Consider the following 16,079-nt stretch of genomic DNA (forward strand, 5'->3'; position numbering starts at 1 on the left):
TACCCTCTGGGGATCTGTGGGCGAGGTTTCTCTCGTGGGTCTTGGGGGACCACTATACTTACCTGTTCTGTTATTTGCTGAGTTGGCTAATGTAAATATTTATCTTTATCACTTATCCAGTTTATTCTAATCCCCTCCCCTTTTATTCTGCACCTGAATAAGCCATGTATATAGTTAAGATAGTAGGTCCTGGTCTTCCTCTGTAGAGACACCTGAGAAGGGGAAGCTGTGAGCAAGCTGCAGTTTCCATCTCCAGCACATATGCATTGCTGGCCATCCCCTTCTGTTGGAGAAGGGGGTACACACTCCAGTGCACCTGGGTTACGTAAGAATAGCTGGTGACCCTGAAGAAGGGCGGCTCATGATACCCGTGCCCGGTTGACAGAACCACTAGCAGCAGTTCCATCATAATACTTAGGGCTTATGATCAAGAAGTAAAGCCGAGATGAATGAAATGCTACACCCCTGTGCTCAGTCACCCAGCAGGTCTGTGCCAAGCCCCTTGCTTCGCTTGCCATAGATGACGTATACACCTAGAGTTTGGAGCAGAAGATATAATCAAGAGCTTGCTGACCTATATAAAAGACCTAATGTCCTAAGTAAATTAAGAGTGCAGAGAATGAAATGGGCAGGGCATATTGGCAGAACCAATGGCATCTGAGGGAGATTTTGGATGCCGAGGTGGAAGGTATCAGACCTCACAGCAGACCAAGGCAATGATGGGAAGATAACACAGCAAGTGGTCTGGAAGGGATAGGTGAACATGTCATGGGCTGGAAGGAGACTGCACAAGGCAGGAGGAGATGAAAGGCTTTAAGTCTGGGTGGGTAGAGGCCCTCAAAGTCTGTAAGACCAGCAAGAGAGAGACCTAGAGACCCCGCACCCATGCGCTCTCACTGAATGAAGTGTAGGCAGCCATAAAAGGCCAAGTTTAATCCAGCAGCCGCATGTGAACATCACCAGAGCTACTCAAATGTGTCATTCAGCTGGCCACCAAAATGGGCTCTTTCAGAAAATCGGGGGGGGGGAGGGCCTTGGTAAAGGCCAAGCTGAGTAGAAAGAGGGCAGCATCACAGCACTGAACTTAAGTAAAGGGTAGTGTTTAGACCGCAGCAGTTATTGTCCAACCACATTACAGTCAGCTTCCAATAAAGCTTTCACCCCGTGTTCTCCTTTCTCAAATTCAGCTATTGCCAACTCATAAATACTGCCCAGAGCTGGTTACTGGTACTACTGCTAAGAGACTAACCACCAAGCCTGCCCTTGACCTACAGCTTTTGGGAAAGAAACACTGGAAATTCAGTCACCCATCACATGGTGCCTTCGCTGACTTGAAATCTGGCACTGATTTCATAGACAGAGATGGCTCCAGAAGGCTTTGCATGGCATCGGTATTGCAAATATTCTGATGCACTTAATACATAACCTTCATGGGGGTACAGGAGCGGGAGCCAGAGTGAGGAAGAGACTGTCACACTGGCTCAGTAGCACAAGTGCATTCAGAGAGGCTGGCTGTTGCACAAGCATAATTCTGCAGCTCCATAGACTGAATCTTGGAAAAAGGGGCATGGAAGAAGTCGTCACTGGTGACACAACCTTCACAGGCCTTCTGGCCTGAAACCTCCATCTTCTTCCCAGCTATACAGATGGTCCAATAAAAGTTTCATTAAAAAAATGCATCGCCTCTCATTGGAATCACAACTGATGGCAGAGGTGATATCTTTTGCAAATAGACCAGCTAGATATTTGCAAAAAATAAAAATAAAAATTGCAAGCTTTCAGGCACACTCTACCTTCCTCAGACATAGGAGAATGCAAAGATTGTAAAATTTCTCCTAGGTGAAAATGCAAACTCATATTTCACATGAGAGCTGAAGGTGGTGTCAAATCTCCTGGTTGGAATAGTTCATTTTGTGCAAATTAGACTCAGATAAAAGTTGGAACAGTCTTTCCCCCTCCAAGTTGTCTGGTAGCAAGCAGGATGCAGAATCATGGTTTCTTCTGGTGATGCTATTTCATATTTCACGGAAGAGTGGGAAGATGATATGCTCTCCTGGGCAGGAATTTGCCTCTCTGTCCAATTTTGGGGCTGAAATCCATTCAGTGGCCAAGGCGCCTTAAGGATTCCTAGAAAGCAAAGCCTCCTCCCACTCCTGTACAACTATCTCACACATCACATCATCCTTAGTCCACTGTCAGACCTCCTGAGACGTGGCCTTCCCCTGGGACCACTTCGTCTCTCCTGGGCTCCTTCCACCACTGGACTTCTCACAGTCACTGCGCTCCAGGGACCCTTGCATGTTGTTTAGATCCACGCTACAAAATGGCACCAAAACTCGCCATTTCGCTAGGTTAATCGTGTGTGCAAATACACGCTGACTTCTTTTATCGTGGTAGGTTTCGATTGATCGTGGCGAGTTAGACCACCTCCAAAACGTTCTAATTTTACTGCAGCTAATTGTTCCACCAGGTTTAATTTTACCGTGAAACTTTCGTTGCATGTGTTCTCGCACGCAGCTAAAATTGCTATTTTCCCAGTGTTTTTTGGCTAGTAATAGCACATTAACCAATGACGACTGTTACACGCGGTACATACAAAATAGTAACGGGACTCATCGGGGTGCATTACGAGAGTGAGATAAACCCAGAGAATATCGTTAGCTAGAGAAAGCCAACATTGTGTACAAGCACCCTAGGTCCAGACTTCTCCAGCAGGAACTCCTCTCCCCTGCCCAAACTCTTTTGCCTTTCCCTGCTGTCTCCCCTTCTCATACCTCTGTCAAGGCAGAACCTCCCAGCCTGCGTCACCTCCCTTATAGGCCATTCCCCTTTTCCCCCGTCTTTGCAGACAAAGGGGGATCCACGACAGAGCTCCTGTGTGCTACAACCCAAGCCCTGTCCAAGAGGGGGTAGAAGTAGAGACTGGACAGCTATGGGATGCATTTGAGGAGATGCAGAAATAGTACAGAGAGGCTGGTACCTTTGACAGTGTCCTCACTGGTCTGACTGATGACACTAAACACCTGCAAAGCAGGACCCTGTGGCTTAATCCTGCCCCCAGTTGCAAGGAGGCAGGCTTCACTGAACTCCAGCAGGAAAGAGATCCATGTAACCTATTGCAGAAGGGAGCCCGTGACATGCTAATGCCGATGAGGAGCAAACTATAATAGGAACCAGAGGAAGCAAAATAGCAACAAAAAATTAGAGCTTTGTTTAGTCTGGGAAAATATCATTTATAATTAGCAACGGGCATCCTGTGGACGTGACGTAACCTATTTTAAGACCAAGGCAATCACGTGACTGGTTGTGAGTCTCCTGCGTGTGATTCCCAAACTGCCAATTCATCGCTGGATATTTGGGTTCTTTTTTTTTTTGCTGTAATTTCGGGAAAACTCCAAAACACAGATTAACTCATATCATCTCTGAGATAATGATACTCATGCTGGGAATTGTGTTTCTAAAAGTTTTGGTTTCTGTTTGTAATGTGATGCTGGTTTCAGGCCAGTCCCTTGATAGACCTGTCTTCTGCTAGCACTGAAGTCCACAAATGCCAGGCACGTGGCAGAACTGGGCATGCGGTTGTCACCACGTGATCTTCCAAATCTCAAGCTACAGACCCACCTGAGATGGGATCTCCTAACATGGGGTCCTTATGACATGACAGGTGCAGAGGTGCTGTCAGCAGATCTGATGACTGGGTGGGAGCTTGTAGATCATCTGCCAGGACCTGATTCTGCAAACTTACCACTGGGGGAATTTCTGTTGGTGCTGACATTTGGGTTCAATCACCGAGGGCTTCCAAGAGATTTGGGCATTGGATCTCAAAAGCCTGAGGTCGGGTTGCCTCTAGAACAGCTGCTCTTGGACGATGCCAGCTCTTAGCTCTCACTCACTCCTTGACTATGGAAAAAGAATAAAGCCAGTGTAGGAGTTTGCACACCTAACAGTGTGGCACACTTGGAAGCAACTCACAGCACTCCAGGTGGCTGCACCATCCGGTGTGAGAATCACCCATCTGGGGGTTCACTTGTGCAGCTGGGTGCGCAGCAAATGATCTGGAGTCAGCCGGGTCCTCCTGGGGTGGGGGGCAAGCAGGGCTGGGCATTGCTTCTCCTGCCTGGAGTGGGGATGGGCCATGGCAAGGTGGGGTGGGGAGAGAGTGCTGTTGTAAGTGTGGGCTGCTCACACGTGTGTGCATGTGTGGTCCCCCCAGCCCATGGTGCCCCGGGCAGTCGCCCATGTCGCACACCCCTAAGGCCAGCTCCGGATGTCCTCAGTAGCCGGCTCCCCTTTGCAAGGTTCCTTTCTCCTCCAACCATCTGCTTTTCTATTAACCTGATGATGCCCGAGCAGGACTCTCTGTTTGGAGCCAGTACCAGACCAATGAGCCGGCATGGGCGCAACCTGGTGCTGCCTGGCTGAAACTGCTAACCAAACCCCACGCAGGTCCACGCTCTATTGCTGCCTTCAATGAGACGTTCTGTTCTCTTGCCCCTTTTCTTCATCTGCTAATAGCTGCTCTGCTGCCCCCCAGAAGTGGCTGCATTTCAGTGGCCCCTTCTATTTGCTGGAATTGTTGTTTGTTTGTGCTTTGAAGCCCTGGATGGGAGCTGCCGTCCGAATAAGGATGCTCTGATGGAAATGTAAGGGAGGATTTCCCCGTTCAGAGCTCTAACTGCACAGACTCTTATCAGTTTTATGCACTGCCTACGAGTTTTGTCATAGACAGACATGCACCAAAAATTCAAATGCAGGACTGCTCTCTGCCACCTGCCCATTTGGCAACTGAGATCAGCTGAGTTGAACGCTTCTTCCATCTAAGCACGCTCCCAAAAAGACGGGAGCCAGAGCCTTCTCTGTCAGAGCTCCCAGCTATGGGATACCTTGCCTTTCACTTATTAGTGTGCACTATGGGAACAGCCCCATCATTATTTGTTGGTACATCACCACCTAAACACTCCAAGTAAGGAGCAGGGCTCTGTGCATCAGTGCCTTTTTTTTTTTTTTCTGTTTTTTTGCACCGGTCCTGGAAGCACTGCAATACCAGGTCAATGCATGGAGTGGATGGAGCACGCTCCAGTTCCACCACCCAATACGAGAAAGAATCTGCTCAACATAGACCTCCTATGGAGGACATATCAGAGACAATTACCCTGGGAAAACCACCTGATTGATCATGGTGTCTGGGGGCACTCGCCTCTCTGCTGAGAGCGAGCCGGAGAATTTTGCATTGCCAAAGTCCTCCGTAAGGACTGTTTTGAGGATTTCAGTGGGACTGGAGAGGTGCTTTGGGATGCCAACACCAAAGTTATCCAGACAAGCCTATTTCTGCTTCTATTGAAATCCATGACCAAACTCTCATTTATTATGGGTCATAAGTCAGGTAAGAAATTAATATTCCTTAAATATTGTAATTAATGATAACATCACCACTTTCCACTTCTGTAACGTAAGTCATTGCAGAATCTCAAAACACACCATAGTTATCACATGACTGTAAGGCAGATGGTCCTTGTGGTAGTTAGGGGGATCTATAAAGACTGCATAACCTGCCATGGAAATAGAATCACTTCTGAGCTTGAACCCAGCATCGGCTTGACAGTGCGCAGCAAAGCTGCTTAGGAATTTGGTGCCAATGCTTGAAGAAGGGCATTTGTGCCCAAAAGCGTCCAAAGAACTTTTTTCCAACTATTTAGTTGGTCTAATAAAAGACATCACATCTCCCCAAAGAACCTTCCCTGCCTCCAACATGGCTAGAACCAACAACCCTGCCCCTAAAATGAAGATGATGATGGGGGAGATGTGACAGGGCACTCTATAGGGGCACTGTGACCTCCCCTAGCGCCCCCTGGCTACCGTGCCAAATTGGGTCTTGAATGCACCCTCTATCTCGCCCGCCATGTCTTGCTGGTATATTATTAATGGGAGGCTGCCTTCCTGCCCTCCTTGGCACGGTACCTGCCTTGCTGTACCAGGACTCTGTCCTACTCCCTGCCGCCCCCACCGGGGCCCTTGCTCGCGCTTCTCGCACTCTCCGCCCCCACCGGGGCCCTTGCTCGCGCTTATTGCGCCCGCCCCCATCGGGGCCCTCTATGCCCGACTCGGGCTTCCCTGGACTGGGGCTCAGGCGGCCTTAGCCTTACCTGGCCCCCAGACCCGCCTCTTCAGGCCTATGCCCCACTGGGGCTTCTGCCTCTGCACAGCACTGAGCTCTTCCCAAAGCCGCCCGCACTGGGCCAGGACACCCCAAAATGCAGGCCCCTGTGGCACTAGGAACACCCCCATCTTACTGGGGAGCTCCTAATGAGGCCTCCTCCACCCCTACAGCCTCACCCGGTCCTCCGGTGTTAACAATAACTGAACCCAAAATCTCCCTTCCCGGGGTTACAACATAACTTCCAAGCACAACCGAAATCTCCCCCTCCGGGATTCCAACATAAGCTCCAAGCAAACCTGGCTCCCTCTCACATCTCCTCATCGGGGTTTCCTCCACCCAGTACTGCCAAGCCAGCGCTCTCCAGCCATCAGGCTTCTACATCATGCTCTGCTCTGCTCTGCTCTGCTCTGAAGCTGAGCCCATTTACTGCTATTCAGTAGCAGGCACCCTAGCGCCCTGCTACAGGGGAAAATAAGAAAAAATGCACTGGAGTTTGGCTGTGGACCTGCAGATGACTCCAGTTCTCATATGACAGCTGCATCAATGGAGCCAGATCTTGGGTGCCAGCATGACACTATCCCACTCTGGAAAACAATGAATACAAAAGGTGAGTGGGTCCTCTTCTCACTCACTGCTTTTTTCTGGCTCAGGCTGAGATGACAGTGTATAGTAAGAGTAAGCAGGCTCGTGGTTTTTAGGGACTTGCACAGGGTGGCATAGGATCACACAGTCTACTTAGATGCCTAATAAGTGGAACAGGATCTGATCCAGAGTCTTTTATGAGGGTCAGCAAGTCAGTTCTACAGCTGAGCTTAAAAAGAGAAGCCCAAAGGTACTTAATACCAGGCTTGTCCATCCTGGGGAAGAATGATCACTATGGGAGCGCAAGCACCTCTTCTGAAAGTACACTTCTCTTCTTTTTGCACAGGTTCGGATATCACCCTCACCCCCATAGCACCTTTGAGGCTAAGCAATATGACTAACATCTGCGCTGGGTCTGTCCAGAAGGAGAAGGGTATGTAGTGCAGTACTTTGGGTTTAGCTCTGGTTATAGATTGCATATACACACACCCCACTACACCTTTGTGTTAAAGGCAGGGTCAAGAAGCATGCTCTGTACTGGAAGTGGAAGGCATTGAGCTTTGCATTGGCCCTTAGTCCCTGGGAAAGTTCATCCCACTGCAGGAAGATGGGCCCTGAGAAAATGGGCTTTCCAGCAGAAATGAGCTTCACTCTCACCATATTTTTCAGCTGGCATGGGGTCTAGCCTTGTTTGCCTCATGAGAGCTGCTAGGACCCCATTCGAAAGCAATACGGCTGGAAGATCCAAGAAGCAACATGCAAATCAGAGCATACCTTATACTTTAAGCAGAAGTCTGATCCACAAGGAGCCACATCGCCTGTTTTGTTCATACACTGGTTTAAAACTAGAGCAGCTACCGTGCAGTAAAATGAAGCTCATCTGGGCTTGCACCCATGCCAGTGAGACCGGTCTGATGCAGTGTTTCTTGCCAAAAGCACGCGCACTACCTCCCATTCAAACATTACACTCAAAATGATGCAATTAAAAGAAAGCAATTCCATAGATTGAAATAAAATCTAATGACCGAAAGTCCAAACTGTATCCTACACATTTTAAGGCTCAGAACTTTTAGATGAGCTGCAGTCATTTATACCAATGGAAGATGTGGTCCAAAGGGCCAAATGTGAGTCCCATGAATGAGAGCAATGTCGAATATTTCCGATTTACCCCAGCACAACTCGCCGGAGGATCTGTACCCAGGCATCTGACAATGAATGAAACTTGAACAGGATCTGCACATCTGTAGGACAGATACTATGTGTTTCAGCAGGAGCCCCGGCCCTCGAGAGTGCAAAGGGGATTTTTGTGGTATTCACAGAATGTTTAAATGTGTCAATACAAGAGGAGTGTAATCACCAGCTGAGAGACTCCAGGAAATCAGCCAAACTTAAACGAGCGAAATGGAAAAAAAAGAGAAGAGCAAAGGACAGACATATTTTAAAACTATTACTGAGGTATGCATTCACGTGCTTAGGGGAGCCTGGGAATATATAAAGGCTGAAGACTGCTGAGGAATGAATTCACGGGCCAGTCTTTGGGGAGTACTTTTTTTTTTTTTTTGCTGTCAGTGACTTAAACTTCTCTCTAAGCTCTCCGAGTTTTAGTCAGCTGGCATGCAGCAGAGGTGCTACTTCCCCAAGGAAGCCCTTCCTCAGTCCTCCCTGGAAGGAGCGTCCGAGAGAGCGAGCGCTGCAAGCAGAAGTGGAAACTCCTCCTTCAGCCGCACAGCAGGTACGAGCAGAACCGCGTTAAACTTTGATTCAGCAGGGAAAAGGAGCCAAAGCCTTTCTCTGACTGCAGGAGAAAAAGGGGATTCGGTGACTTAGCGGTCCAGCCCCGTAAAGCTATCACAGAGGATGAAGGTCCCAGATAAATAACATATGTTGTGTTTCCGAAGAGCCTGAATAACTGCCTAAACATACAGTGCAACAGGCGCTTTGCATACAGCTGTGCTTTTAATTCACTGGGGAGCTTCATTACAAGGATGCGGATCATGTTAAGTTAAGGAAGCACGGGTGAGTTTGACAACAGGTCTACGGTGATATTTCTGCTTTATTCATGACAACAGGATTAAGATCTCTGGGGTACAAACTGCTCTTTTTTTAATATACATATATACAGCGCCCAGCTTATTTTGGGCATACATAAAGAACCTCATCATCGTACAGAAAGTCCAGCTTTGGGAGCTAATAAGCTAAATACTGCTAACCAGGGACTGAGAGGCTTTCTAGCTCTGGCACTGATTCACAGCATGGCCCTGGGCATGTCACATAACCTCGCTGTAAAACGGGCATGACAATATCTATTTTACCTGAATGCCATCTTATTAACAGACACGTCCCATACTTTGGGCACAGTGCAGGAAATATTAGAGAGCTGGGTTTTTTTTCCTGCTCTAAGTGCAGGAAAAACGTTGGTAGGTCAGATTTTATGGTGGGCAAAAGATGACTTATTGGTAGGAACTGCTTTTTTGCACCTGGTACGTCATGATGATTAATAGGTGTTAGTATAGTGCACCAAAAACCAGAAAAGAGCTCTCTCAAGGCACAATATTACTTTTCAAAATCTTCTTTCTGAATCCTGTGTCAAAGCTGACCCGGTGCTATAGATGAGGAAAATTCAACAACATCAAAATTCCCAACATAGAAACCTCAAAGAAAATATTGGAAAGCCAAACCCTGCAGCATGTGTGTGTGTGTGTGTGTGTGTGTCCCCTACATAAAAACCAGGCTTAATCACAACAGAAGACTTCTTTTTAAACTATAGAAAGGGAAGTGTTTTCAGCTATTTTTAAATTCCTTAATATTTTGAAATACTGATTTTTTTGTTTGTTTGTTTTTACTCAGATACCAAAAATCTGCATACTCTCTTCTATTTGTATTTTTCAAGCAAAGAGTTATTGCTGAGTTAGAGGATACAATTTTTGACCTTTTTCTTCTTCTCAAGAATGACAGACTAACCACAGGAAGGCTCACTGAACACTGTTTCTAGCCAAAGTTATCTGAAATGAATTTCCTGGTGTCTTTTTCTCTCTTTTGCAGTTTTATAATCTGTACATCTGACTGAATTCTTCTTTAAAGTCTGAATTCAGATGGAATGAAGGCAGGGGGGAAACTTCCTCCAAAAAAAACCAGCCTGGTCCACGCTCCATGTAGCCTCTCTATCTGTTTGTGCAGAGAGAGATAGAGTTGTTCAAAAAATTCTCATTTTTGCCAAATTGTAATGCTTTGCAGGGTATTTTCTTTTCCGTATGGGAAATATTCTGGTCTTTCATTTCACTTTTCAGGAACTTGTCACAGTTGCTTTCCTGCTTGTCTTTCAGGCTTGTGCCCATCACTGAAGTATCTCAGCAGCTTCCCTGTAAAATTAGGTAGCCAAGCCCCTCGTGGACTTTCTATTTCAATCGGGTTATTATTTTCAGACTTTGCCCCTCATTTCGCCGCCTCCATCACACACGCGCTTTCACTCCTTATGCTGGCCTATTTTTTCCTAGTGGAAAAAGGAAGGAAGCTAAGGAAAGTTTGTGAAAGTAGGGGGAAACACTTTCCACCTAAGCTAATTGCTTTTCCCTAAATGGGAAAGGAATGGTTATTTTTCCTCCTAGAAAAATCGAAGGAAAAAAAAATTGGGATTTTTGAGCAAAGAGGACTGTGGTGGATTTGCTATTTTTAAGACGGAAGGAAAATAGAAGTTAGAAAGGGGCCCGGAGAGGCGATGTAATGGTACCAGGGAGCAGAAGGGGGCATTTTGGTGTTCATTTTGTGCTGGGGAGGGCTAGGAAAACCAGTCAAGTTTGTGACAGTGGCCACAAGACAGGGCACTGAGAGCAAGTGTGGCGTCCTCACATTGGTGTCATGAGCAAAGGCAGCAGTAGGACAATCCTGTTGGGCTGTTTGAAGGCACAGATAATTGAAGATGTACCCGGAGTGGGTTTTGCCTGACCCTTACTGATGCTAGAGGGCAGAGGCTGGGTTTTATTCAATACACGTACTCTTTATGCCTCATCCATCCTTTGGGGACACATGGATGCAGTGCCCAGAAGCAGCTCCCCCCGGTGACACCTTCAACATGGGGGCAGGCTAGAAGACAGCAGGTCTCTAGCTAACCCTGCCCCCGGAGATCAGGATTGCTTTCCTAGCAAAGCCACTATTTTTCCTTTGCTGGGGGGAATTTTATTCATAGAGCTCTGAGCAGAAGTTGCCCTGCACATTAGAGGAACAAGGAAATTAGTGGCAGGCAAACTCCAGGAGGTCTGGAGGTTCAGCTCACATCATTGCTTAAAAGGAAGAATGTTTATCTGAAGCCCTTGGGAGTTTGCAAGACATTTCTGGAAGTCTCTTGAGACTCGGCTCTGGGGATTTTTACAACTTCCTGCTTCTAGTCACCCTGGAAAGAGCCTGGGAACAGCTTGTGAATGAGAGGTGTGGTCTAGCTTATAGCTGGTCAAGCTGTAGCTCCGAAAGTGCATGTCTGTAGTCATCAGTAGTAAAACACAGCTACGTTTAGGGGGAGAACAAGCAGACAGTGCTTATTGCTGCGACCATGAAAAAGCCATTTACAGCCCGAGTCCACAGGGTCACTCTTACCCTCAACTCGATACCTCAGTTTCACAGTCTGGGAGTGGCACTTACCATCTGTTTCTGGGGTATTGAGGCACTAACTAGCCAAAGTTTCCCCAGCTCTTTGAAGAGATAAGGTGCATTACAGTCCAACCCTAGAAGAGGCACACAAGGCTCGCTGGGTGAATCTGATCTCTTTTATTGGACCAACTTAAATAGTTGGGGAGAAAAAAAGTATTAGGAAGCTTTTGGGTTTAAAAACCCTTTGTCAAGGTTTAACCCCGAAAGTTTGCTAAGACATTTTTTTTCCAGCTATTTGAGTTGGTCTAATCAGACGTATCAGGTTCGCCCAAAGAACCTCGTCTGCCTGTGTCCTTAGAGCAACACGGCCACAACCTACACCCCTGTAGCCCTAGAAGAGCAAATCTATGTAGATACAATGACAAAGGAAAATTAGCCAAAGGTTTCAGTGTCTTTGAAAGAGTTTGCACTTTGATCAGTATAGGGGACCAACAATGGGACACGGAGCTTTCTTAAATCTTTCCTAAAGTGGATATTTCTCAACTTTCGGGGCACTCTCGCGTGTCTCCCAGGAGGTCAAGTGAAAACCCAGAGAGAGCACACAGATAGATGTTTTAAAAGAGTATCTTTAAGCTGGTAGCAATCAGCACTGATCTAGAGAGCTTAGAGCAGCCGGGCGATGAGGTCCCACTGCTGTGATGGGATTGCACCCAACCTGTCCTTAGGAGACGTGCCAGAGGAACGATTTAGTGTCCCTGCCTGCTCAGCCCAAGAGAAATCTAGGAACACGTGGGCTCAGCGTGAAGAGACCCAAACGCAGCAGGCTGATGAGCATCCATCTGCTGGAGACCCTGCCAGGGCTGCGTGACAAGCTGATGGGCAAGCAATTTCCCTGGCAGTCATACATGATTTTCCCCTTCTCTATTCACTATTCCTCATCACATCCCTACAGGCCCCGCTAAATGATCCCTGATGCTTGCGCCTCCCAGGATAACACGGGTCCTATTTCAAAGAGCTCATTTTTGACCCCAGCTTAAAACTCTGGGCAGGTGAGATTTGGAGACGGCAGGGGCATGAACATAGGAAGGGATCTTCGGAGGCAGGTCTGGAGGTAGGACGAGACACGTGGCTGATGAGCAGCCAGCCCAAGAGGCAGCGTGAACTAATAAATCGACTGTGTAAATCCACTCTCAGGAAATCTGAAACGGCCCTAATAGACAAATGTCAGGCAAAAAAAAAATGTCCTCGGTGAAGAGACAGGCAGATGCAGCACTGCACGCTCCCTGCCAGAAGTCAAACAGCTTGCCACACACAGCAAGGCACCAATCCAGCAGCCTTTGCTTTATTTGAGGGTATCCCGCTCATCCACACAGCGACACCATACAGGGTATATTCTGGCTGACAATGAACTCCCATTTACTTCCAAGGGAGGGAAGTAATACAGAGGGCAAATTGATCAGCACGCAAATCGTTTCTTAGTACAGAGGGCAAATCGATCAGCAGGACGACCTGGGGGAATAAGGATCACTCCTTTAACTAAAGGGTCCAGATCCAGGGCTTCCTTGGCATCAGTCACTGGATTTCCTAATGTATCGTCCTCAAATACCCACTCACCGGTTGCAACAGGGAGGGAGGTATCAGGGTCCCTGTCATACGCTCTGCAGCTCTTTGCAACCCTTCAGGAATGTCTCTCGCAGACGCAGAAGCCAAAAGTAAACACGGTGACTGATCCGTACGCCAGCCAAACAATGGAGTCTAGAGACAAGGCAAATACTCCTCTGGGCAAACAGGGGACCGATCCTGCAAGCATGGCCAAGCCAAAACCCCCAGATTTCTCAACCCGCGCTTTTCCTGGGTCAGGGGTCTCCAGCACTCAGCTTTTTCCTTTCCCCACCCCACCACAGTGGCTATTAGGACCCAGAAAGCAATCAGGGGAGGAGTTAAAAGGGAAACAAGGGACATCATTTAAAGCAGACGCCGTCCCAAATAAGGCTATTTCCTTTAAAAGGCTCACAAATGTCATCCCGGGCTGCCAGGAGTTCCCAATGAAGTGCTTCACATCCTGAATGGGTGAGAGTGAAAATCAAAAGGATGATCTAATTTCTCCCAGAGTTGAATCAGTTCTGCAGAGCTGTTGTAGTTTCATCGATTCCTAGGGTCAGAAGGGACCTCAGTCTGGCCCCCCTGCAAGAAAAGGGTCACCAAACCTGGGATCATGTGATCCCAGCCACGTGCCTGTCCAGTCTCCTCTTGAAGACCCCCAAGGATGGGGCGAGCACCACCTCCCCACTCATGATCAGCAGTGAGTGGGAATGCAAGTAATGTAGCTGTGACATAAGGTAAATGTAAGACACTCACTCTTTTCTTGAAAGCCAGTAATGGCTAGCACCGGCATGCAGGGGAATCAGGCCTGTGGGGGGTGGGAGGAATATTTGGGATCTGGGAAGCTTTAACAGGACACATTTTATTACTGTGCTTCTCCTCAGTTGGGGTCCCTGTTTGGAGGAGAAAATCCTCGCTAATTATTGTCTGCCAATCTAACTGCAGGGAAATCTGGGGTGCAACGTGCAACTGAAATAATTCATGTGTATTAATGCACAAAGTTTAATGCAAGGGATCTGGGGGGGAAGGTGGTTAAAACCTTGGACTCGGAATTAAAAGATGTGTCTTTAACTACCAGCGCTGCCATCATGCAAAACCTTGACAGTCGGTGTCTCAGTTTCCCCACCTGTGAAATGGAGACAACACCTGTCATCTCTCCCATGCTTTGTCTTTTTAGAGGATGCGCTCCTTGGCCCCCATTACTAAGATGTCACACAGGACAGGAGAGAGAAGGATGAATCTTTTTCTCAGAAAGTCATTTGCAATCCCACCACAGATGGGGCTAGGCTGGGCTCGAGTGAAGTCTAGGTAGAAAAACAGAATATTAAAAGTGGTTAAAGACTCAGTCCCGAAGACAGTGGGAATGTTACCGCTGACTTTAATGGGAACAAGCTGAGAACAAAGCTGCCTGTGCTGCAGGGTCAGTAACAGCTCCTGTGATATCAAGTTACCACTTTTGCTGCTCCCAAATTGCTTTTGAACATAGCTGTCAACACCATCAGTCCAGATGTTGGTAGTTAGACTTTGGTGGTGGCTGCAGGGCTCTCTGGGTCTCCATCCCTGCTCTGGCAGACTCCCCACAGGCCCGGCCATGTGCGTTTACTAGTAAAGGGAAGGGATGCACAGTGGGGAGATACACAGGGTGCTTGAGACTGCAAGGAACCAGAAGGAGAAGAGGCTTCATGAAGGCGAGGACCCGGTACCCCATCATCCGCAGCAATTAGTCCTGAGATACAGAGATGCCACCTGACCCAATGGTTAGGGCAGGAGCTTGGCCACAGGTTATGTTGCATTCCTGTACCAATGTGACTCTCGCCTTAGGCCTCTTATGGGCAGCTTTCTGCTCCACTACTAATTGGCCCAAGATCACACAGCAAGTCGTTGAGCCGCTCTAGGCCAGACTCTGTCCCGGCTACTAGGTGCGTAAGTGGACTTAGGCGCCTAAGTGCAATTCTATTCCATTCAGCTCGAGTCCCTGAAAAATCGTCTTTCTTCCCCTCCCGGCTGCTTTGTAACTCAGTCTTTGAGGCCTTGCCATCCAAAAGCCAATGGCCCCATGCAGCAGATGACAGTGTTACAGAAGCAGATGCATTAAATTTTCAGGAGTCGCACAGGGTGGGATAGATTTAGACATCTAAGTGCACTCAGATGTAATAGGAAGAGAATCTGGCCCTGTATGCCCCTCTTTCCCCGTCTCCTTGGGAGGGGAAATACCAGCGTCCCACTAGGTATGTGAACCTTCCTTTACTAAAACATGTCAAGTCCTTGAGAACCTGTAGGCTGGGGGCAGAAGTTACACGTAAACTGGTTTAAGTCATCAGAAACTGGTTTAAACCTGTAACAGAACAGAAGCTCAGTGCACATAAACTAGTTTCAAAGTGGCTGGAACTGCTTTACGAGAAGCCTGGTTGAAGGTAGTATCTGATTTAACTGATCAAACCAATGTATGAAACTTCTGTCCTAGGCTTCAACGTGCAAATAAAATTTCCTTTTAGTAAGAAAAATGCTTCCTACTAAAAGCCTCTGCACAACGAAGGTTCCCAAGGACTTCACAAGCTTTAATGAAGGAAGGTTCACCTGTCTAGCGGGACATTAGAGACTCCAGTGGAAGCAGGACACACTCATGGCTGCATGGGATGGTGCTGTATCCAGCAGGGATGTACAAGAACGTGCGCCTTTATTTACCAGTATCCATCGAGGCTCATCCCTTTAGATTTAGACATGGAAGGTGTCCACCCAGTGGCATAGTTTCCTTGCTATTATTTAAAAATTGCAAATAGTGAATAAGCATTTTGTCCTTTCATCTCATAGATTTCATAGATTTCATAGATATTATGGCTTGAAGGACCCCAGAGGATCATCAAGTCAAGCCCCCTGCCCCAGGAGCAGGAAGTCAGCTGGGGTCATAGGATCCCAGCAAGATAAGCATCCAAATGTGTCTTGGAGACGTTCAAAGTAGGTGCTTGAACTGCCTCCGACAGCAGTCTGTTCCAAACCTTGGGGACTCGGACAGTGAAGAAGTTTTTCCTTACGTCCAGCCTGAAACAGTCTGGCAGCAGTTTATGACCGTTCAACCTCGTCATCCCTTGGGGCGCTCTGGTGAACAAACGTTCCCCCAGATCCTGGTGGTCACCCCTGATAAACTTATAGGTGGCCA

At 47.6% G+C, this 16,079-nt stretch overlaps 1 protein-coding gene and 1 long non-coding RNA gene across 3 annotated transcripts in view; one reads left to right on the forward strand and one right to left on the reverse strand.

The window, feature by feature from the left end:
- Positions 1-1,798: 1,798 nt before the first annotated feature.
- The window catches only part of LOC109306847, a 16,064-nt gene continuing 1,783 nt past the window's right edge, over positions 1,799-16,079 (reverse strand). The window contains exons 2-3 of the long non-coding RNA XR_002100127.1: positions 4,478-4,480; positions 1,799-1,947 (exon numbers count right to left, since the gene is read on the reverse strand). This is a non-coding gene — a long non-coding RNA (uncharacterized LOC109306847). The remainder of the gene's footprint in view (positions 1,948-4,477; positions 4,481-16,079) is intronic.
- The window catches only part of LRRC32 (leucine rich repeat containing 32), a 20,961-nt gene continuing 13,071 nt past the window's right edge, over positions 8,190-16,079 (forward strand). The window contains exon 1 of one of the 2 annotated variants that reach the window (XM_019530460.1): positions 8,190-8,471. The gene's annotated coding sequence lies outside the window, so the exon portion shown is untranslated. The other variant, XM_019530462.1, reaches the window with a different exon arrangement.

This window comes from Crocodylus porosus, unplaced genomic scaffold (genome assembly GCF_001723895.1).
Source record: "Crocodylus porosus isolate Cpor-Errol unplaced genomic scaffold, CroPor_comp1, whole genome shotgun sequence".
Lineage (NCBI taxonomy): Eukaryota > Metazoa > Chordata > Crocodylia > Crocodylidae > Crocodylus > Crocodylus porosus.